Here is a 24776-nt window from a genome sequence, read left to right on the forward strand (position 1 = left end):
GGGTGAGTGGGTGAATTATGGAGGGTGAGTGTCGCGTGATACTTACCCTAATCTTGCATTATTGGGTAATTAGGGTAATTAGCTAAGGTGTTATTTATTCTTTGTGCTAGGACTAGTCTTTAAATTTCTACCACGTGTTAAATATATTAATTTTATTAATAGGAAAAGCAGGTAACTATAATTAGCTATAATAATAAGCTAATTTTTTTATTACTTTTTTAAAAATAACCATAGCTATAATCTCGGGCGTAGTTATGGCTTAAACTTAGCTATTATATATAAATACACCTTTTATATTAGTATGTAATATTTAAACCTTTATCCATCGCGCCTATTACTTATTATGTAACATGTTTACCAGGTAACTAATTAAAATTATTTTTAATAATCTTATTTTACTATGGCTTATTAGCTGATTATTTTTTTAGGGCAATAGTAATTAAAGTAAAAAATAAAAAAACAATTAAGGTATAAGTACTTAAGACTAACTGCCTGTTAGTTTTATAGTAAAATCCTAGAAACTATAACGCGATATATATATGCTTATTAATTATAAGATTTATTTACTAAGATACTCCTGAACACACCTAATTAAATTACAAGTAATAAAAAAAACCTGCTCACCGGCTTTAAAGGCCGTCTTAGCAAGGCATCTCCATAGAAATAACTTATTAGAGTCGCAAGCGCATGTGTTAAGATGATTTTGTTATGGAATCTATGTGATTACGTGATCACCAGCGGTGAGGCCACTAGCTACTCCAAGAGAGGGTAGGTGGCATCAACATTGAAAGCGGGTCCCGCCACTCGGGAGTCAGCTAACCGCGTGGAATTTGACTTTACCTCTAGTATATAAGAAATTTAAATAACTGTAAATTCCCTAAATTTTACTTTAAATTTTGGTTTCTTTTTTTTTCTTAATTTAAAAAACAAATTCCTAAAGTACTTAATAATCACTTGTTAATTACTTTATAATAAATCTTTAAGATCCTAGCTTTTTTTTACAAGATAATTTCTTTTAATTAATTAAAAATAAATTAAGTAATTAATTACATAAAATAAATTACAAGTAACTAGCTGCCAAGCACTTACTAGTTAATTAGAAAAAAGAAAATATTTTAATTTTACTTATTAATATCTTAAGAAACCTATTAAGAATTTTAAAATTAAAATATAGTAATAATCTTCCTAAATATTTAGTAACTAATTTAATAAGATATGGCTATGTTATAAACATGCCTTCTAATTAGCAAAGGAAAACTATTAAGGACATAATTAATAATATAAGTATTTATTAAGTGTTTATTAAGTAATTACTAATTACTTATTAAATTTAATATTATATTTAATAAAATTATTATAACAGGCCTTGTAGCTAGTCTTTATTTCTTAAAATATTTTATCTTAACTTATCTTATTAATGTTCTAGGGTAAAAATTTATAAACATGCGGGTATATAGCTTAAAAATATATATTATACTTGTTTTATAAATAATGTATGGGCTACTTTGCAAGGAATTTAACATAAAATTAGTAAAGTTAAGAGAGATGTAACTAAAAATACTATATATAAGTATAAAGTAATTAGCAAGTACTTAGTAAATATTTTTTAACTAGTTTTTAATAAATTTTACCGCGCGGTAAAGAATCTCTTTAAAAACTAATAATCTTATTTTAAATTTTAAGATTCCTGCCAGCCATAACTAGCTTAGTTATTTATTTTAGTAAGCTAAGTAGCTATAAACTAGTTTTAAACTACTTACTAATTAAGTAAAAAATTTATTAGGTGGTTTTAACTCCTATATTAAGTATATTAACACATTATCTAATCTTGCCGGGCATTATATTTATTAGGTGCCTAAAAATGGCTCTGTTTATCTTTAGTTTTTTAAGAACTATTTACTAGTGAGGTTATTATTAATACCAAGGAATGTAGTGTAGTTAAATTAGTTAAATCTAATTTACTTTTTTATAGTAAGTACCTAAGAGATATTTCCTAATTACTTATAAACTACTTATTAAGCACTTAATTAGCCTATAATCACCCTTAGGGACCAGGAAAACTAGTACATGCTAAATATAAGGTTATATTTTACTAGTTAATTCCTATGAATCTTAATTATAACCCCTATTTTATTTTTATATTTTATGATATTTATACACATGCCCCTTTATTTTTTCAAAAAACCCTAGTAAAAATCATGAATAGTATCTTATAACTAATTAAACAGGCTTAAAGCCCAAGCTTAACACTTAGTAAGTACTTCTTAAGCAGTTTAAAAGTTAATTATAAGTTATTATTAATTACTTTATAGGCGCTTTTCTTAAAACTCTAGTACTGTAGTTATTTTATGCTAAATATAGTTATTATATAATCCAGTAAATTTATAATAGTTTCTTAAATCTAGACCTAATTAGGGCTATTATTAGGAAATAGTGCCTTTTATATTATCCAGCAGGTTAAGATATTAATAATATGATTTTTAAATTAGGAAAGAATATAAAGCTTAAGGTAAGTACTTAGTAACTGCTTCCTAACTACCTAATAACTAATTATATTACCTAGGAGTATGTGCAGGAGATTTACTAGAATAATAATTAGGTCTTCATTATTTATATTCTTAAAGACTAAGCTAAGCTTCTCCATACTTTACCTTTAATTAAAATTAATATATTATACAAGCGTGTTTAGTTAAAAGAGTTAAAGAAATTAATATTTACTATATATTTAAATAATTAAAAAAAGTATATATAACTAACTACCTTATAACTAATTAGTAACCACTTGCTAACTACTTATAATAGTTATTACTTTATGTCGGGTCTTTATAACTAAGGACACAACGGAAGGCTATTATATTATATTTAAAAAAGTTTATAATATTATTTATAAATTAACTAGTAAAAAGCTTACCTTTTATACTATACATAGCACTGGACTACATGCTTTGGTAATAAACATAAATAATAAGTAAATTAAAGGTAACCTTTAACCACTTCTTAAGTACTTGTTAAGTAATAGCTAATTCTTTATAATAGGGCTATTTTAGTTCCTAATAAAAATTAATCTAAAGTCCTATTTATAATTCTGGATTTTAAATAATATTCTTATTTTATATTAGGTATATTTTTTTTAAGAAATTTATAAAATTATTTATAAAAATTCTTTAAATTAATATCTTAGGGCATAAATGGCAGCACTTTTAGAATATAAGTTTAAAAAAAATTACTAAAAATAATATAATTATTTAATCCATAAGTATTTCTTAACTAGTTTTTAAGTACTTTAAAAGTACTTATTAGCTAATTATTCTTAAAGTATAAGCATTTTATAGTTTAAAATTAGGCTTGCTATAAGAAAAATATAGTTATTATAGCAGGACTTAACAAGCATTACTCTTTTATTTTTTATTATATTTTTAATTTAATTTAAAAGAGTATAAATACTATTAAGTAAATATATAATAAGTTTAATTACTATAAAAAGTACTTAACACTACTGCAAGTAATTTTAAAGTAAGTTTTTAATAACTTTATTTAAATACTTAATAAGTGCTCGCTAACTACTTATTAAATATGCATAGGTTATAAAAGCTAGATATATAAAATATTTAATAAAATTAAGCTTATAACTTTTATGGTCTTTAGTGTTAATATATAATTTAAACTTTTAAAACTAGTTATCTTAATTATATAGCTTGGTCTGGTATGTCTTTACCTTAAGTACTTATAAAATACTTACCAAGTACCTTGCAAGTACTTATATAAAAATATTTTATAAAGCTAGCTTAGCAAGAGGAAGAGTCTAATTTTTTAAGAATATTTATAATTAAGATTAAATATTTTTTTTATCTTTTAGTAGTGGAAGGCCACTATAAAAAATTTTAAGTTAAAAAGATAATTAAAAAGGTAGTTAAAGCTAGCAAGAAAGTGCCTAGGTAAGATTAAGATATGATTTTTATTTAAGTACTTAAAAACTATTTATTAAGTACTTACCCCTACTTTTTTAGCACCTCTTAGGTTAGTTAATAAAGAGTTACTATAGCTAATTCACGTGACTAATCTTAAAATATAAAGGTGTAGAAATTAAAAAAAGTTAAAGATTTAAAATCTTAAAACTAAATTACTTATAAAGTAAATTAAAATTAAAAAAAAGTAAGAGTTACGCAAGTTAAAATTAAAAATTAAAAAATAGCTTTTATAATTAATTAGTTCCTAAGTACTTAGAAAGTAGTTATTAATTATATATTTTAATAATTAAGATATATATAATTTACTATGTATTTTTTATATATATCCATAAACCTGTTAAATGCGCCATTAATTTATCAAAATTAACTATTAAGATACTTAATAAATACTTTTTAAGTATTTTATAAGTAGCTTATATAATTTAAAGGGCAGTTTTACTACTTTATAGGCTTGCTTTTATTCTTAAAAATAAAGTATATAAATTTAATAGTAAAGGTATTAAAGTAATAAAGCAGTAAGTTAAATATAGCTATAAATTCCATGTGGAATTTAGGGCACGGGCCAAATTCCACCCGCTTTCCTGCCTAAGGCAGACTAGTGCGTCAATGCCAGCTTTTAGCGCGTCGAACCCAACTACTTTCTGCTACTCCAACTCCTGAGGATTCGACCCCTCTCCATGTATCTAACAACTACTGGAGAACAACATCGTCAAGAACAGTCTATCGGAGCCATAGAATTAAGCCCTATTGTTATAGGCATCCGCTCCTTAGTAGGCTACGTGCGTGTAGCCGATACAGTCGTCATTCTGCCCTCCTTCCCTTGCACATGCAATTTATAACAGATTTTGACCAGGCTACAACCCCATCCAACGCTTCTCATGGAAAGAACATCTCGACGTGATGACCCAAGCCTTGGTTTAGTAGCAATGTATATCCCTCATAACACCACTAAAGATCCAGCACCTAATCTTTATAAGACCTCTTAGGCCTTTGCTAATTACTTTTTAAAAGCTTTATGGATCCTGTTAGCATCTTCTAAGAACCCGCCGCTTATTCTACCAACTCCTCTCAAGAAAAGATAGATAAAGCAAGGAGAGGGATGCAAAGGCGCTGCCAGATGTTGGAGGAAGGGAAAGGGAGTATATTATCCGAACAAAGCTTAAGATTAATAAATTAAAGATCTTTTATTTTTCTTTCCCTTAACTTTACTTGCCTGCTTTGTTATAATTTCTAGTATTTTATTCTTTAAACCCACCTCCTTTTCTTTGAGTTAAACTTTGTAACTGGCTGTTAGTTTAGGTATAAAATAATAATTATTAAATTTGGTAGTACGAAATGGCGGTGTAAATACGACTATTAAAGATTTAGCTTTAACTAGCTTGCTAATTCCTTTTAGCTTTCAAAAAGACCCTTTAGAGGAGTTATGGCTGTATTAAAAGCAAAAGTAAATATTCTTTTTATTTTATATCTTTATAAGTTAACCTTTATAAAATATATTTTACTACTTACTAGTACATTTTACTTCCATAAATTTCTATAAATTTTAGAACCTGTCTTAAGAATTTAAAGCTTCTTATTTAGCTGTTCGCGCAGTGCCTATTTCTTAAATTCTCTAGTAATTCGCGTGATTAAATAAGCTAGCACAAAGAATAATAACTAGAGAAAAAATACTAAAAAGCGCAAATATAAGTTAGGCTTTAATATCTTTATTTATAATATTATTAATAAATTATTTTAGAGTAACCTAATAATTGTTATGGACTAAAGTTATGCAGGGCATGAAAGATAAGCTAACCTAATAGTATAAGAGTATATAATTAGGTACTTTTAATAATAAAAAATAATTTATATCTCGCTTAAAAAATAAAAGAAGTATTCTTAAAAGCTACTTGGGATATCATATAGCTATTAAAATAGTAAGATACCTTAAGGTTATTTATATTAAAGAGTATTTAAAGGATATCATGTAACTTAGACTTATATCATTATATATAAATCTTTCGCCAAGCTTTTGTAAAAAACTATTATTAGTAATTAAATAGCCACTCTAAAATAGCAAGAGTAATTCTATGGTTTTGTACTTTAAAGTTTATTGCGGATCTATCAAAAAATAGCCTAATAATCTTATTAAGTAAAGTCTTTATAATCACTTTATTAATTACATGTATAATAGCTAAGCAAAGAATCTTTAGGTAGCTTCCTAAACTATTATAATATAATTTATTATTGTTATGAATTGCATATACAGAGGAAGGGGGGAAGGGCAGAATAACGGCTGTATCAACTACACGCACCTAGCCTACTAAGGAGCAGATGCCACTATAACAATAGGACTTCAATTAACTGAACTATATATACTCTAATGTTCTCTCTATTCCTGGTTTCCTTTCTCCCTTATATCTCCTTCTCATCTGATTCTATCTCCTTCTAGGATCTAGGGGAACCGTCGTAGACCCACAGTTATACCTCTATTGACGTCACGTGGTCTTTCGTAACAATTATTAACGCTTTTTACAAACTATATTACTCCAGAAATAAGTCCTTTATAATTATAGGGTTAAAGGTTTCTAGTAACTTATAACCTTTTATTTTAAGCAAGTTTTTGATATAACTAATATGCTTAGAATGGGTAACCAGAAGTTATCTAGTTAATACTTATAATTTATCTAAAGAAATAAAGGTAATAGTAATTCCTATTTTAAATAATAGCTTGCAAGTGTTATTTAGTATCTGGCCATGAACTAGGTACTCTTAAAAAAGAATTTATTATATATACTATTAACTATAGCCTAAATAAGGGACTAAAAGTTTTAACTAATTTATAAGAGGTATGCCTGTTACTTATTTATTAAGGTCTAAGGCTTTTCAAGCTTCTTAAGCTAATACTAGTAATTATTATTTTTATACTAAATATTATTAGTTAAGCTAGGTAGCTTAGCAGTGATTTAGTATAAAAATAGCCTGCTTAATTTATTACATAGTGTATTAATACTAACTAGGCTTTATGGCATATTAGCCTGTCAGGGAACGCGGCTAGCGCGGACCGATGTTAGCTAATGGATGTGCTTGACTAATATAGTATAACTGGTTATTATACCAGTAACTAAAATTATAGGTTATTTTACCTAGTTATAGTAAATAATATAATACTAAGCTAGGATAAAACTATAATTATATTGAATAATATAAAGTTATAAAGTAAATACATTGGTAAAATATAATAAAGTTATATTAAGCAGTTTATAAGGATATAATTTAGTTATATATTCAAGAAACTATTCTTATAATATTAAATAGTTTTAGTTACTATTAATTATTATTTTTTTAAAAAATCAAGCTACCCTACCTTTTAGTTTTTATTTAGTCTTTTATATAAGCTTTTTAACCTTAACACTTATATATTCTTTTCTTAAGCATAGAACATTCTTAAATCCCACTAGTTTAGGATAGGTTAGCAGGCTTTATTTGATAATAATAAGCCTTAAGCATAAAAAATAAAAAAATATATTATTATTTAAAAATACTTAGACTTTTGGAAAAATTTAGGTTACTATAGCTAGACTAACCTAAGCTAAGAAACTAGAGTATATAAAGGGGGTAATTACTATAATAGGTAATAAGCTTAGTGCACTAAAGTGCTTAAAAATTTAAAGCTAATAAAATAAAGTTATTTACAAAGAGAAAATATTCCCTGCAAAGTTATCTACCTTTAATCAATATAGATTTATGTAATAATCATCATGGAAATATTAATAAGTATAATAAAGTTATATTTAATGAGTGTAAGCTAGATATGTATAACTTCTAAATAAATAAACCAAGAGACTAAAAGCTAATAACTAAAGAAATCTTTAGAAATTATAAAAAGGTTGAGACATAAAATTTTGAAGTATTTAATAACCTAAACCTTAAATAAATTACTTAAGGTAAAATAAACACTTTATACTAAGGCAGGTTAACTATTAATAAAAAATATTATCAAATTTAATTAGATAGCCTTAAACTTAACCTGGAATAAACTAGTTTTTATATTAAAATATTATAAAGGACTTAGGAGCAAGATAAAGGACTAGTTAGCTTTAATTAATAATTCACTAAAAAATTCTAATAAACTTATTAAAATAGTATTTTAAACTAAAACATGATAGAATAAGTAACCATAAGGCCCATGACATTGTACATAGCCCCTCCACGAGAACTTAGAGATATCCGCGGAGGATCTTCCGCGGATAGGCTAAGTTAATATAAATACTAACTTAGCATACACAAAGGATACCTGTCCTCCGCAAGGGGGGAGTTTAAATTCTTAGTATTAATCTTATAATAAAACCAGTTTTCTAGAAAAAGGCCTATAAACCCTTCTATTCTTATTTTTTAGGTATATTATACCCTTTTATACTACCTATAAGCCCCTTTTAAGGCCAAGGACCTTATAATTTTAACACTTATTAATATATTTAATTTATAAGGGGTAATTTACACCTATACCACGAACCTGGTTAACCTTGCGGCAACTAGAAATAATCTCTTGTAAGACTATTTAGGGAGCACCTGTTTATCCCTTATAAGAAGGTTTATTTATAGCTATTCACGAAGGCTTAATAAAATTTAACTTTAAAATTATTATGTCTTTGTATAAGGGGGAGCCACCCCTTTCACGGCCGCTTAAGAAACTATCTCTGGAAGAACTTCGCGAGCAAGTAAGGTTATAAAAAAAGAAACTAGAATAAGCAAAGCTAATTTAATAACTTTATAAAGAATATATTATAAATAAGACTACTTGCAGGCATGTATAAAATGGGTTAGACTCTTTTTTTATACCTTTAAAAAAAAGAACTCTTATCTCGCAATTACCTAGTAAAAAGGATTAGTATAGTAATAAAAGCTATGTAAATTACTATACCTTTATAAAAAGAGTTTAGGCCTTTAAAGAAATTAATAGTTTCTTGCTAAAAAAAGTTTTAAACTTTACAGTACTTTATCTTAATTTAACACTGCAAGATTTACAAAGCATAAAGTTTAATATATTAAAGGATTTAACATGGATAAACCTCCGCGAGTTTTTTCTTAAATAGTTAGGAGATCCCGCGAATAGGTTATATATTATATAAAGTAAGGCTTTATGCATAAGACTGGCTAAAAATAAATTGGACTATATATACTTATAATATTAAAGGGAATAGTGGTTAAAGCTAGGGAAATAAGGAAATTAAACTAATACTATCCTTTTATAAATCTTTTTTAAATTATACTTACCTGTAATAAAGCAAAAGGTCTGTGAACAGCTATACTTCCTAAAAATGCTTGTGGAATTAGTATCCCTTGTTACCAAGCTTTAACTAAGCCTTTTTTTTATATTATAAGACCTAACTAGTACTAATCTAAAACCTGTAAATATAAATTTTAAACTAAATAACTCTTTGCAGGGCAAGAATAAGGAATCTTTGCGGAAGATAGGTAATTATAAGGTTAAAAGGCCTGCTTTTATAAAAAAGAAAAGAAAAAAGTGGGAGCCTTAGTATTATTATTATGAAAAAATTAAGTATATTAAACTAGATTATTTATATTTTAAGAAGAAGGCAAAGAATAAAAAATAATATAAAAATCTTATAATAATAACTATAATTACTAGTAAATAATCTTAGCTAGAGATAAATTAGGTTTTTATAAGGTAAATATTCTTACTTATAAAGATTACCTTACCTAGCAGGGCAGCCATGGATCACAAGGTACTTATAAATTATAAAAGTAAAGTAAATATAGTTTCTTCTCTTTTTATAAAGCAGGCAGGATAAAAGATCTTGCTATATTAAATATTCACGCGTGTTATTAATAAAGGGCGAGTGCGGAATAAGGGTATTATAAAGGTAAATATAAACCTCCAGGACTTGCACGGGAACTAGAAGGAGTTTAGGATACTTATAGTAATTTCCCTAAATATAAAATAAATAATACTAGGAATACTATAATTAAAGACCTATAACCCGCGGACTATCTAGGCTTTAAAAAAATTAACCTTTGTGAAGTAAGATTATTAGGTTAAAGGGGTATCTGTAGAGGAGTTTATAAAAAAGTTTATAAGGACTAGTTATAACCCTTTTAAATTAATATAATAAAGATTAAATAGATTATATTAGGTAATAAGCTACCAGATTAGTACAGGGATCTTATAATTATCTTTTTAAAAAAAATCCTAATAACTTCCACCCTATTATAAAAGGGTTAATCTTAAGATTAAGATTAAAAAAGGCAAGGAGCTACTATTTAGGCCCTTATATTACTATTCTCCGCAGGAGACTATAGCTATTTATAAGTATATATAAACCATGCTTGTAAAAAGATGGATTTATTTATTTAAATCTTTAGCTGGGGTATTACTATTATATACACCTAAGAAAAATAGTAAAGTTTATATATATATAAACTTCCGCGGGCTAAATATTATATTTATAAAGAATTATTATCCACTTCCTTTTATTAATAAGATAATCGCGAGATTAACTAGCGCGAGGATTTATATATAATTAGATCTTTAGGATGCCTATAATTAGATTTAGATTATAAAAAGGGATAAGTAAAAAATAGCCTTTTATATAAAGTATAGGTTATTTAAATACTTAATAATACTGTTTAGGCTTATAAATACCCCTGTAATATTTTAAGGGTTTATAAACTGGGTCTTCCAAGATTTGCTGGATATCACAGTGGTTATATATATTAATAATATTATTATATTCTTGCAAGACATAAATAGTTACAAGAAGCATGTCCGCGAGGTGCTTAAGAAGCTTCGCGGGGCAGGGTTATACTGCAAGTAAAGTAAATATAGCTTTACCATGTAAAGAATTAACTTCCTAGGGTATATTATTATACCTAATAAAGTTAAGATAAAGGAATCACAAGTGGCCATAATTTAGGAGTAGCCCATGCTAAAAATAGTATATAATATTCTTATGTTTTTTAGGTTTATTAATTAATACTGCAGGTTTATTTATGCCTACACAGCAGTAATAGCAGTCCTTATAAATCTTTTTAAGAAGCCTAAGAATAGTCCCGCGAGAATAGCTAAGGATAAGGGGTTAGTAATAACCCCGGCAGCCTGTGAGGTAGTAAACTTCCTTAAAAAAAAGTTTAAAAAGATAATAAGATTAAATTATTTTATAAAAAAGTTACTCACGCGGGTAAAAGTAAATGCCTTAGGAGGTGGTCTCTACAAAGTATTAACTTAGTTATATTTAAATAAAATATAAAAGCTAGTGGCTTTTTTCTTATAAAAACTTATTATATTAAAGTATAACTATATAACAGGAAAGTAAGAGCTCCTAGTTATTATAAAGTCCTTTTATAAGTAAAGACACTATTTTTAAGGTATGTCACAAGAGGTTAAGGTGGTCACAGACCACGGGGCGCTGGCTGTGTTCCAGTTACTAATAAAGGTGCTCTCGCGGATATAGATTTATTAGTCTTAGTTTTTAGCTGGGTTCTGGTTTTAAATTACTTATTATACAAGAAAATTAAACCCTGCAGATAGACCTTTATAAAGGATTAATTATATATAAGATAGTTAATATAAAGAAAACCAAAAGGGTTACACAAAGTAAGTAAAATAAAAGCTGCTTTAGTAATTAGGTATTACAGACACACAAGGTGCCCAGGAGGATATATTTTTAAGTATAATTATAAAAAGTATTATAATACAGGCTCTATAAAAAGACCTAAAAAGGGACTAGTTTATAACTTATATAAATAGGTTAGGTCCCTGATAGCTCAGGCAAGTATAGCTTATAATTATAACTATTAATAATAGTAATCCTTTATTAAAGATAAAGGTTCCTTACAAGGAGGTAAGAAGGATTTATAAAAAAAAGGGGCTATTTAGGCTAAATTCCTTGAAAAGGATCCTGGAGAGTTTACCAGCTTTTTTAAAGCAGGACCCCTTAGTAAAAAAGGTCCTGGGTGTAATTTATAAATATAAATTACAGGGAAGGAATCCTAAGGTGCATAAAAGTACTCCGCGGCTATAAAAATAATAACACGTGCGGCAGGGCCTCTTATATAACTAGGAAAGGTTATATATTCTAAATTATTACTAGTTATAAATAAGAATTCTTGTAAAGTTATATAATAACCTATTTACAGGGCACTTTACAGAAAAAAGGGCCTTGGAGCTGGTAAAGTAAAGGTTTTTTTAGCCAGAGATACGTGACTTTATCAGGAAGTACTATAAGTTATATGTCATCTGCCAGGGTTTAAAAATAATTTATAGCAAGTAACAAGGCTTACTTTAAATCTTTACTAGTACCCGCGGAGCCCTGGGAGCAAATTAGCATAAATTTTATTATAAACCTGCCTGTAAGTATTAAAATAAAAGATTTTAATAGCTCGCGGGAGGTATATAATACTATTTTAATAATAATAAATTAAATAAGTAAGATAGCTTACTTTATTCCTATAAAAAAATAATTAAGGGTCTTAAACTAGCTTACCTGGTAATTTATAAAATATTTTAGTTACATGGCATGCCTGTAAATATTATAATAAACTATAGGAGTATCTTTATAAAGTGGTTTTAGTTAAACTTTATATATTATATTTTAATAAAGCACTTAATAAGTATTATATATTATTTATAAATAGTAATTAAATAAAATACTTAAATAATATTTTAAAGCTGTTCTTGCAAGGATATATTAACTTTTTATAAAATAATTAGGTTAATTATCTGCCTTTTATAAAGTTTATATATAATAACTCGCGACAGGTATTTATTTAAAATATACTATTTTATATAATATATAAAATAAATCCCAGGGTTATTATACTAAACTTAAAACTAGGGGACAAGGGGTCCTGTAAGGTGTTTAACTAGATAAGACACCTTTAAAAAATCCGCGAGGAGGCCAGGAAGGGTATTAAGATTACTTAGGCCTTGTAAAAAAAGTATTATAATATAAAAAGGGTCGCAAGAACCTCTTAGATCATTAACTATATTTAAATTAGTAATATAAATTAATTATAAATAAGGTTAAACCGGAAGTTAGATTAGCTCCGGTCTAGTCCGCGAAGGGTAATAAGGTAAATAAGATAAAATACTTATTATATAGCTTTATTTTATATATTTATGCTTTGCAAATATAAGGAAATAAAGGGGGTGAATACTTGTAAGTATTATAAAACCAGGTTTATAAATAAAAAAATAAAAATATTATATAAAGAATATTCTATATCCAGGCATTAAGAATCCTAAGCTACTTTAAGTAAAGTAATTAAAATATAAAAAGGTTATAAAAAGCCAGTTAAAAACTTAAAGCACTTATAAGTATATAAGAAGTATATAATAAAAAAATAAAAATAAGGTAAAAATATTCTGCGCGAACCATACTAATAGCATCCTCCCCTTTTAAACCAACACCTAACTATCCTCCACAAAAATTGCCATTATACACATATACCTCATGGGCACAGGAAATAAAGCCTATTATCTTTACAGGAGAAGGCTCTGCGGGCAAATTAACTAATAATGATTTACTAGAACTTAAGCCTCTAGTGCCTGACTAGACTACCTAGTCTTATATAAAAAATAAAAATTTTAATAATATAAGTAATTATTATACTTCTTGCTAATCCCCTTAAAATATATTTTATAAATACAGGTTAGCTTTTACTAATCCTAGTAAATAGGTAATAGCACTTAATATACTTATAACTATAAAAAGGTTTACTTTTAGTGCATGTTATAAAAATAGCCTTATAAGTTTATACATAGTTTATAATCTAGATTTTACTAGCATAGCTATATTAACATACATGCCTACGCACTAGGGTGAAAATTTATTATCTTTCTTAGCTAAACAGGGGCTTAGTATTATCCCAGGATGCAAGGCCAGGTAAAATTAAAGGGTTATTTATAAAAAAGGTTCCCTAATAAAATAATATATTTTTTAAATAGTTTATAAACTAACCCATAGCCTAGTTATTAACTATTACCATGCCTAAAGGTAAGATATCCCAGGCCTTCCTAAAAAGTAGCCTACCTTAGGCAGGGGGTATATTAATTATAAGATAGCTAGGTAATTATAAAATATTAATATATATAAAAGAAGTATTAAGAATATTTATAGTAGCTAGTAGCTATATAATAATATTAAATAGTATTATAATTATATTCTCCCGGGTAATTATATAAGAAAAAAGGGTATTTAATAAATTTAACTAAAAATTAAAATATTACTAGTTATTAGTACCTAGGCCAGCCCAAAGATTAAGGCTATAAGTAGCCACAGGCGGGGATATAAAAAAGGCCAGGAATAAGGAAGCAGTAACAGCGGGAGGTATTTTTAATAACTTAAAAATTTATATATAAGTTAATAATTACCTGCTTGCAAGGGCTATAAAAGTAAAGTAAAAAACTATAATATTAAAGTATATTATTTAAAAGTACTTATAAAACCTTACTTGCTAAAGTTAATAGGTAGCTAAAAGCCAGGAAAAGCTTATATAATAATTTTAAAGTAAGAAATATATAATAAAAAATAAGAAAAAGATAAGAATAAAGATGTTAAAATATATTACTTATAGGTATTTAAAAAACCTTATAAGCTATAATTATTAAAAGGCTAAGAACCAGGAGGACCTTTTAAAAATAACCTAAAAATAATATAAAATAAAAAAGAATAAAAAATCTATAAAAAGAAATAGCCATACTCATGGAATTCTTAGAGTGTGTTATTGAAAAAGAAAAGAAAGAAAAGAAAGAAAAGAAAGAAAAGAAAGAAAAGAAAGAAAAGAAAGAAAAGAAAGAAAAGAAAGAAAAGAAAGAAAAGAAAGAAAAGAAAGAAAAGAAAGAAAAAAGAGAGAATAAAAGGGTATTTTAGTATTAAAAACTAATATAAAAGTAATAACCTAAAATAATATTTCTCCTGCAGGTAATAATAAGTATAGCTAGCAGGTATTAGTATAAAAGTTATAGCCTTTTAACCTTTTTACTAAACTTCCTAAATAATATATAAAGCAGGAGGTGGGCTGGAAGTTCAGGATACCTAGCAGGATTTTTATAAGATTTATAATATTAAAATAGCCTTTACCTTATAAAGACCATGCTCGCGGAAGTACTATACTTAAGATATAAAGAAATATATAAAAATATTTAAATATACTAAGGCATCTATAATAATAATATATATTTATAATTTATAAGAAATCTTAATATATAAGGAAATAAATAATCTTACAGGGCAAGGCCTAATATTTTAGGAAAGAGTACTTATAAAAACTTAATATAATTAAAAAGAGCTTTTAAAGCCGTGTATAAAGGGTTAAAAGATAGTAATATATAAGGAAGTATATCTTTTTTTATTACATAGTAAGAATTCTTTCCTAGTAAAGGGTTTTTTAAGGCTATTATAAAGGTTTTTAAAGGGTGCTTTAGGATATCTAAGCTAGTTATAAAAACTAATAAATCTATATTTATAGTAATACCTTACTTAATAATTTAAAGGCTATAAAGGCCATATAATGAATTAATACTTTAATCTCCTGTAAGACCCCTAAAGGTAATAACTTTACTTATAAAATAATTCTATATATTTTATGAAAAGCTTTACTTAATGTATTAAGTTTTATTTACATGCAAAGCTTTTTTATGAAATGATTAAGCCTAAATAGTTTCTATAAACTTTTACTTTAAAATATTTATGGCTTTATAAGCCTTAAGTATTATTATCTAGCTTTAAATCCTTAATTATCTTTACAGGCCTATTCTTAGGCTTTTTAAAAAGGTTTATAAGGGCTCTTATTATAGCTATATAGGCCTCAATAAACCTATAATATCAATTAATAAACCCTAAAAATATAAGAATATCTTATATAATTTTAGGTATAGGCTAGTCTTAAATTATAGCTATATATAAGAATTTTATTTTAATATTATTAAGGGTAATAATATACCCAAAAAGGCTAAATTATTATATTATAAAAATATACTTACTTTACGTATAATATAGCCCTGCCTTGTGAAGCCTTTTTAGCACCCTATAAATATACTTTTTTATTAATTTTTTATTGCTTGTAAATAAATAATAATATTATCAATATAAATTACCGTAGTAATGTTAAGTACTTGAATAGCTTATACTTCATATAAAAGGCTATTTTTTATCTATTACCTTTTATAATAAAAATGCAGTTATATATATTATAAAGGTTAGGTCAAGTAAAGATCTTTATGTTATTCGGCCTTACAATTATCTTATTAATTAAAAAGAATAAGTAATAATATTAATAAAAATAAATTTTAAGTTATAAAAGTCCAAACACATGTAAACTTTTTTATTTATAGGGTATATATAACAGTGCTCCCGGGGAAGACTTAAATAATTAAATTTATTTTTTATAGGCATTATTTAAACATACTTATAAATTATAGCTATTTCTTATAAAAAGTAATAATACAAGGAACTAAATAATAGGGTAGAAGTTATTAGGATTTATTTCCAAAAAATACCCCTGTAAACTTACTGCACTAGTCTAGTAGCTTTTTACTTATAGTAGTATTTATAAAAACCCTTTATAAACTTTTTTAAAAAACTCCTTAACAAGAAAGGTGCCCTTTTTGAAAAAAAAAATTATACTTTTTTATAGCCTAACAGGTTTTTAAATCATATATTTATAATTATAGGATTTTAAAATTATTTAATTTATGTCCAGGGATATTACTATAAAGAACCTAAAGGTTTACTAGGTTTTTTATAAGTTTTGAAATTTTACTTTTACCTTCATAACTTTTCTATTCTATAGCTGCCCGTAATTAACAGTTTACATGAATATTTAATATAAAAGTATTGTTTATCTAGCTTGCTTCGCGAGCAAGAATAATATTGGATTTACCTTACTTTTAAAATTTATAAGTATTTTATAATCTATGCCCACTTTACTAGGTAAGATAATCTTTATAAATCAAAATATTTATTTTACATTAAGTTACCTATTATTTAGTAAAAATTATTTATCAGTAATAGTACCTATATTTACAGGTTTTTATATTATTTTTCATTTTTTATATCCCTTGCGTGCTGTAGGTATTTAAACTTAATATACCTGAGCGTTTTGTAACTATAGCATTGAATATATATTTATTTCCTTTTATAAGAGTTAGCTTTTTTACCTTATGTTTACCTAGCTTTTATAAAGTCCCTTTATTTTCTTTATATTTTCCTTATAAATAAATATTTATATTTTTGCTTGCAGGTTTTAAGAAGGTTATTATATTTCACGAAGGGATAGGGAGGCTGCGATAAAGCTTGGTAATTAAGAACACTAGTTCCGCGAGTATTTTTAAGAAAAACTGGCTATTTGCGGACCTTCTACTTTATTATAAGTAGGTAAGTCTTAAAAAATAGCTGCTACTTAAAAAATATTAATATTAAGTAATTTTCTAAACTTTATATTTATAAAGTTATTTATACCTTGAATTTTTGAATGATATACTATGTCCATGTTACTTTTAGCTAGCTATTTTTGATTTTGTTCAACACTAAATACCATGGATCCCACTATTCTAATCCTAATATTTAAGGCTATTATAAATATCCCTGTGGCAGCTACTCGTATTATAGCCTCTTATAAAGTTATAAATAGATTTTTAGCTTAAATTAATTTAATTAAAAACTGCCAAGTACTAATTAGAGAAGCTATAACAGGCCCTGTAATACTAAATCCATAATACCTAATATTACAGGGCTATTAATTGATACTATAGCAAGGGCAAATCCCGTGCTATCATTACTTAGCTTAATTATATATTTTGAAGTGATTATTTAGCTAAAATGAATAATTAAGCTTATTATATTCCCTAATGATTTTATTATAAGTATTATAAAAAATAGGTAATATAAGGGTTTTTGGGGAAAAGGGAAAGTAATATAGATAATTAAAGCAGGTAATTAGGTTATTATGATGTTAAATCTACAAAATTAAGAAAGTTATTAACTCCAAGGGTGTTATTATAAAAGAAATATAAAGGTACTCTAGACCTTAGTTATAGGTAAAATATAGTTAGGCAGGTACTTAAGTTATAATAATTTATAAACACTTAAGATTTGACTTATCTATTATGAAAATTTATAAAATAAATATTTAAGTTATATGTCATTATAAAAGAAATAATAACTTATATAAGTTAAAACTACCCCTAAAAATTGAAGTATATTTGATATTTATATTTGAAAAGCTTTATTTAATTTATAATATTAACTCATTACCTAGTTTAGTAATTGTAAATAATTAAAAGAATAAAAAAGTAGAAAAATTATTACTTTATAATTATTTATGTCAGCCTCAGGCGGCGAAGGAGGTTTAATGACATAGGGAGAACGGAACACGGTGACATCACGACTGATTCTCCTTATGTATCTAAGGCCAACCCTTAGTGTAGCTTAGTTGGCCAAGAGTTAGTCTTTATAATATGTAACCTAGAGATTAACCACTGTTTTACCCCCTTTTTTCTTAATATTTTACTTTGTACCTGGCTCTATATCCTAGGCCATTATAATTCTAACTCTTTACTTTAAGCTACCTACAGAGAGACACTATGCTACCTAGCTACTTGACTATAAATTTAAAGAGTATTTATTATAAGGATAATCTTAATAAGGGACTATTATACTTTCATGGTTTACCTATATATAAGACTATAAAAGAAAATAGACTATTAAAGCATAAATATTCCTAAATTAGTCCTAATATAATATTAAATAAGAACCAAATTTAACAACAAGAATAACAGCTTTAAAAAATAAAATAGTATATTAAATAATTAAAACAGTAATATTTAGCAAGAGAATTAATACTAAAACACTGCTAATATAAAAAAGGGAGTTTAGAAAAAAAGAAGGAAGAATTAAGAATAAAAATATCCCTAAATATACTATTAATTTTAGCCTGCAGTAATAATTAAACTGGCTTAGTACTTTGGAATTAAATTTTAAAGAAGCTCCGGGTAAGTATAGGACAAATTAACAGAGAATCTTAGGTGCTTTAGTCCATATGGATTAAGTATATAAAAGTAATTAGAAATGTTATACTAACAAACTAGAGAATATAAAGAATATAAGCAAGAATTTATTATAAAAATACTTCTAAGAATGGACTGCTAGCATTCTTAGGAGTTTAATAACAAGCTTACTAAATATAATAGTAAAGCTGGAAATAGCTTATTAAAAAAAGGATTAAGATCCCTGTGATTTTGCTAACTATTTAGGTACATTAGAATAATATTTTAATTAAGATGCAGAAAAGGTCCAAGTATAAAAATACTTTAGTAAACTCTAGCCAAGCCTAAGAGATAAGATTTATAACCATAATTTTAAAAAATTACCAGAAACCTAAGATAAACTGGTCTAAATTACCTCTTAATTCTGGTTAAGAATGCAGTATTTTTAACCTCGAATTATATCTTATTACAACAAGATAAAAACAGCATTTAATTAAGATAAAAACGGGCCTGGCCCAAGAAGGATTAGCTAAGAAGAATTATAATCCAGGAGATAATAAGATTAAGAATTTATAATAAACCAAGGCCTCCAAGGAAGAATTTTAAATTAAAATTAGGGATAATTATCCAGAAGAGGATATTCACGAGAGCAAGGTGGAATAATGCCAAATTAAGACTAAAATAAAAGATATACATGTTTTAAATATAAAGAAGAAGAATATATCATGCTAAAATACCCTAATCCTTTAAAAAATCTAAACTATTAACCACGGAATCCTAACTAAAAAGTAAATATTTAAGAAACCATTATAAAAAACCCAGAATAAAATAAATATAATAAATATAAAGGGAAAGAACCAGATAAATTTATAAATTAGGATAATAAAATAAATAAGAATTAAGAGGGAAATAATAAGGAGCTGGAGTAAAGTCTTAGACTCCAGTTTAATATCCTTAAATAAAGACAGGCTAGTGTTTACGGACTAAAGTAATTATAAAAACCCCTAAGAAAAATATTAAGATAACAGCAGATATTAATACCTGTGCTTAAGTAAATATAATTAGTTTAAACTTTATAAACAAGCATGCTTAAATTAAGAAAAACTATTATGCCCTATTATGGCAGGATATAGTAAGAGGAAAGACTAGACTAATAAGATATAAAAAGTACCTTTAAAGATTACTAACTTTAAAGAAATAATAAAGAACTTTATAAGGCTATATATAAGAGTTAAGTAAATTAGTTATAAATACCTAATTATTTTATTAAATACCATAATTCGGGCACTGCATATTTACATGTTCGCAGGTTAATAATAATTTAAAAATAAAGTGGTAAAGCATTCGCTCTTAAGCTAACACAAGTTTATAAAAGCATGTTAAAACCAAGCTTATGTATTTGCTGTTATTCCGCTTCCAGAAGAAATAAGAAAAGCCAAAAAGATAAATTAAACTAATAGTTTACCCACTAAACTTAACATGTTTTATAATGTATTCTCTTCCTATAAAGCAAAAATAATGTCATTAAAATTAGTGCTAACACATGGAATTATAATAATAGATGGATAATTTCCACCTTATAAACTAATCTACCCTTTTTCTCCTGCTAAATTAACAGTATTACGCTAATATATTAATAAAAATATTAAATATAAAAAAATCTAACCCTCTAAAAGTCCAGCAGGAGCACCTATCCTTTTTATGCCCAAAAGAAATAAAGGATTATAACTATGCGTGGATTACCGGGGATTAAATAAAATAACAGTCAAGAATTAGTACCCTTTACCTCTAATTTTAAAAATTCTTAATTACCTATCTAGAGTAACTTAATTTACTAAAATTAACTTAAAAGACGCCTATTATTATATTTAAGTTAAGGAAGAAGACTGCTGGAAGACAGCTTTTTGGTGTTAATATAAATTTTTTAAATATATTATTATACCTTTTAGTTTAACAAATACCCCTGCTACATTTCAAAGTTATATACATTTTATATTATATAATATTTTGGATTATTTCTGCGTTATATACCTTAATAACATTCTAATCTTTTCCTCTAACCAGAAATCCTATATTAAACATGTAAAACAGGTCTTAAAACACCTGCCAAAAGCTAAGTTATTTATAAATTTAAAAAAAATATTTATTTTTTAAGAAAGAGGTGGAATTTCTAGGGTTATAGTTAACCAAAACAGTGTTAAAATAAACCCAAATTAGATTACTATTATAACATCCTGGGAAGAACCTTGTTTTTATAAAGCTTTATAGTTATTTTTAGGTTTTATAAACTTTTATTATTAATTTATTTATAATTTTTCAAGAAAAGCCCTTCCATTAACAAATTTAATAAAAGGAATATAAAAAGGAAAGAAGATAGGCCCTTTATGTTTTAAGAATCCTAAAAAACAAGCATTTTACTCCCTACTTAATACTTTTATAACAGTACCTTTATTAAAACATTTTAATCCTAAACAGAAAGGCTAATTAAAGGTTAATACTAGTATAAGCGGAATAGCAGGGATTTATTTATAACTAGATAATGCTGGAAAATGGCACCCTGTTATATTTTAGTTATATAAATTCACTAAAGCAGAAATTTATTAATTAATTCTGGATAAGGAGCTTTTTACCATTATTTGGTTATTTTGTTATTAAAGATAGTATTTAGAAGGATCTCCTTATACTATTATAGTATAGTTAGACCATGCAAATCTCTGTTCTTTTATACAGCAGCGTAAGTATAATAAAAAACAAGCAAGATAGTGTATAAACCTTGCTCCTTATAATTTTATTATTTTTTATTATCCAGGGAAAAAAAACCCTGCAGACACTCCTTCTAGAAAGTATAAAAAGGATGCGTACTAAATATTAAAAAAAGACTTTTTAGCCCTAATCCAGTAACATTTAACTGGCAAAGTAAAGGTATAAACCATTATTATTTAAGATCTAATCTAAGATAAGGAACTGGATCCTGCTCAGGAACCTACTATTAAGGTTTAGAATATAAAAAGTTAAAGAAAACACCATATTTATAATAATCCTTTTAATTTTAAGACTAAATTGGAAGTAGATCTAAAGTTTAATAATTATAATATAATAAATATTTAGTTTAACCTTAAGCAAAATCAGGTCCTACCTTATTACCTTGTTTAAAATACCTATATTAGTAAGGATATTTGCTCTAAGCAAGTATTAAATTATTTAATAAAGTTAGTTTAAGTATTATAATTTATAGATAACTAGATTAAGGACTAAATTACAAGCTTAAAGGCTAATATGCCTAGGCTTAAAAATTAGTTTATATAAAAAAATAGATTACGCCTGTTTAAGAACTAAATATATATATTATTAAACTAAATACTAAGAACTAAAATTATTTAAGCTTATTATAATAACCCTGTTATAGGATATTTTACAGCTAAATAAACTAAAATACTAGTTAAATAAAAGTTTTTTTAAAGTAAAATAAGATTAATAATTAAGTCCTATACCTGTTCCTGCCCTAATTACTAACATATTATTACGCCACGACACCGTTTATATAGAAATCTTTAACCCTTACCAAGACTAACACACCCTTTGAAACAAATTAGCATGGATTTTATTACCGGACTACCCCTAATAACATATTAAAAAGAGCATGTTAACATAATCTTTATAATTATAAACTATTACTTTAAATAGTCCTAATTTATTCCTGTGTCCACCTTAATCCAAGCACATGAACTTACTAAAGTGTTTTAATAATAATAGGTTTTAAAATAGGGTTAACCTAAAGGTATTATATTAAATTAAGATTCCTTATTTACTAGTAAATACTGGGGAAAACTATAGTTTTACTACTAAACCAAAATTTATTTATCAACAGCGTTCCACCCCCAAACCAACGGCTAAACCAAGCGAAAAAATCAGGTTTTAAAATAATATTTACAGTATTTCTGCGCTAAAAACCCACTTGTCTGGCTAGATTTATTAAGTACAGTATAATTTGCATGTAATAATGCCCGGAATAGCACTATTAGCATGTTATTTTATTAGGTGGTTATTAGTTAAGACCCTGAACTTATTATATAGCTCGCGGATAAGCCTTGGCAGACAGAGGTACTAGTAGCATTAACAAGAATTAATAAATTAAATAAAATTTATTGCAAGTGTGGCAAAGAATAGGAAAAGAATGAAAAATAATACTAAGAATACTATAATTAGTATTTAAAAAAATATAAATTTTATACTAAAATAATAAGTCAAGCTTAATACTAAAAATTTAAGGCTTAAAGTTCCGGCCAAGCTTAAGCCAAAATTTATTAAACTATTTCATATTCTTAATAAAATTAAAATAAATGCTTATCACTTACATTTACTGGAAAAATATAATTAAATTTATAATATTTTTCATGTTTCCCTGCTCGAGCCATGGCAAGGCTAAAATAATACCGACATGATGCCAGAACTTAAAGAAGACAAAGAATGGGAAATTAATAATATTATAGCATAAGATATTATTAAGAATAAAAATTTATACTTAGTAAAGTGGAAAAATTAGCCTTTTAAGTATAGTAAATAAGTATTAATTAAGGATGTTAATACTCTGGATTTAATATAAAAATATAAAAAGAAACGCTAAAGGGAAAATCATTTTAAAAAGGTAGTAAAATAAGATTATGCACACCGTGGAAGACCTTGCTAAAATAACACCAAAAAATCACTATCTTAGCTGTAAAATCAAAAATTTCTATAATTTATAATAAGCCTTATGCATCTACAAGCCCCTATGAAAGGAAAAGCACTAAAAAGAAAGTGGAAAAGTGTTATTTACTAAAGGGGATAAACCCTAAACAAAGCCGGGAAGCCACCGCGGCAACCGCACAATAATATAAAAACTTTTTAAAATAATAAAGCAAGCTTGCTAAAAAATAGCTAAAAGTAAAATAAATCTTAAGCTCCTAAGGAGCAAGAACAAAGGGTATCACTGCTATGTACTAAATATATATAAAAACTAAAGTAAAAATAACTAAAAGGCTTAAAATAAAGCCTAAATATCCTAAATAAAAATAAGAAATAAGACCTTTACCTTTTTAACACGGACTGCTATGTCCTCCTCCTTAAGATAGGAGTTATAAATTATTTTAATAACCTTAGTAAAAAAGCATCCTTTTACCATAATCCACTAGGTAAAACTGCTGTCACCCTTAATAAGATAAAGATAAATATTAGTAATATAAGCAGTGTTCTCCTCCTTAAAGGCCAAGTAATCCAGAGCCAGAACATAATAAAAAAGGGCATAATATAATAAAGTTTCTTTATAATATTATATAATATTTTTTACCAAAATTCTTCTTAATCTTTATTATTAAACTAAACTCTTTTTTATATGCCTTCTTGGTGGATTTAAAGGCTTTAAGGAGGTGAAACATTACCTAATAAATATTAAGTAATAACTTATTATTTTAAGTTATCTTATCTTTCTTAACCTCTTCGCCATTAGGTCGGGGCTAAAACCCGTGGTACCAGGTTAAGAGGCTAGCTAGATTAGCAGTGTTACCTATTATTATTAATTTAGTTTAAGACCTTGCGTATTAGTACCTAAATAATATAAAATAGGGGGGTACTTACCAGCTTACAGGTATTATTTCTCTTATAGCACTGGCGGCATAAAATAAAAAAGACTATGTTTATAATATAGTTAATTAAGAAGGGTTTAAAGGCGTCCTCGGGGTTTATTACTACTAAAGCAGTATAAAAATAATAAAGGCACTAGTAAACTTTTAAAATAATTAAAGTCTTAATAATATCTTTCTTGCGCTTCGGGGCCATAATAA

This window comes from Aspergillus multicolor (assembly GCF_047715735.1).
Source record: "Aspergillus multicolor strain CBS 133.54 unplaced genomic scaffold BDW74scaffold_13, whole genome shotgun sequence".
NCBI classification, from domain to species: domain Eukaryota; kingdom Fungi; phylum Ascomycota; class Eurotiomycetes; order Eurotiales; family Aspergillaceae; genus Aspergillus; species Aspergillus multicolor.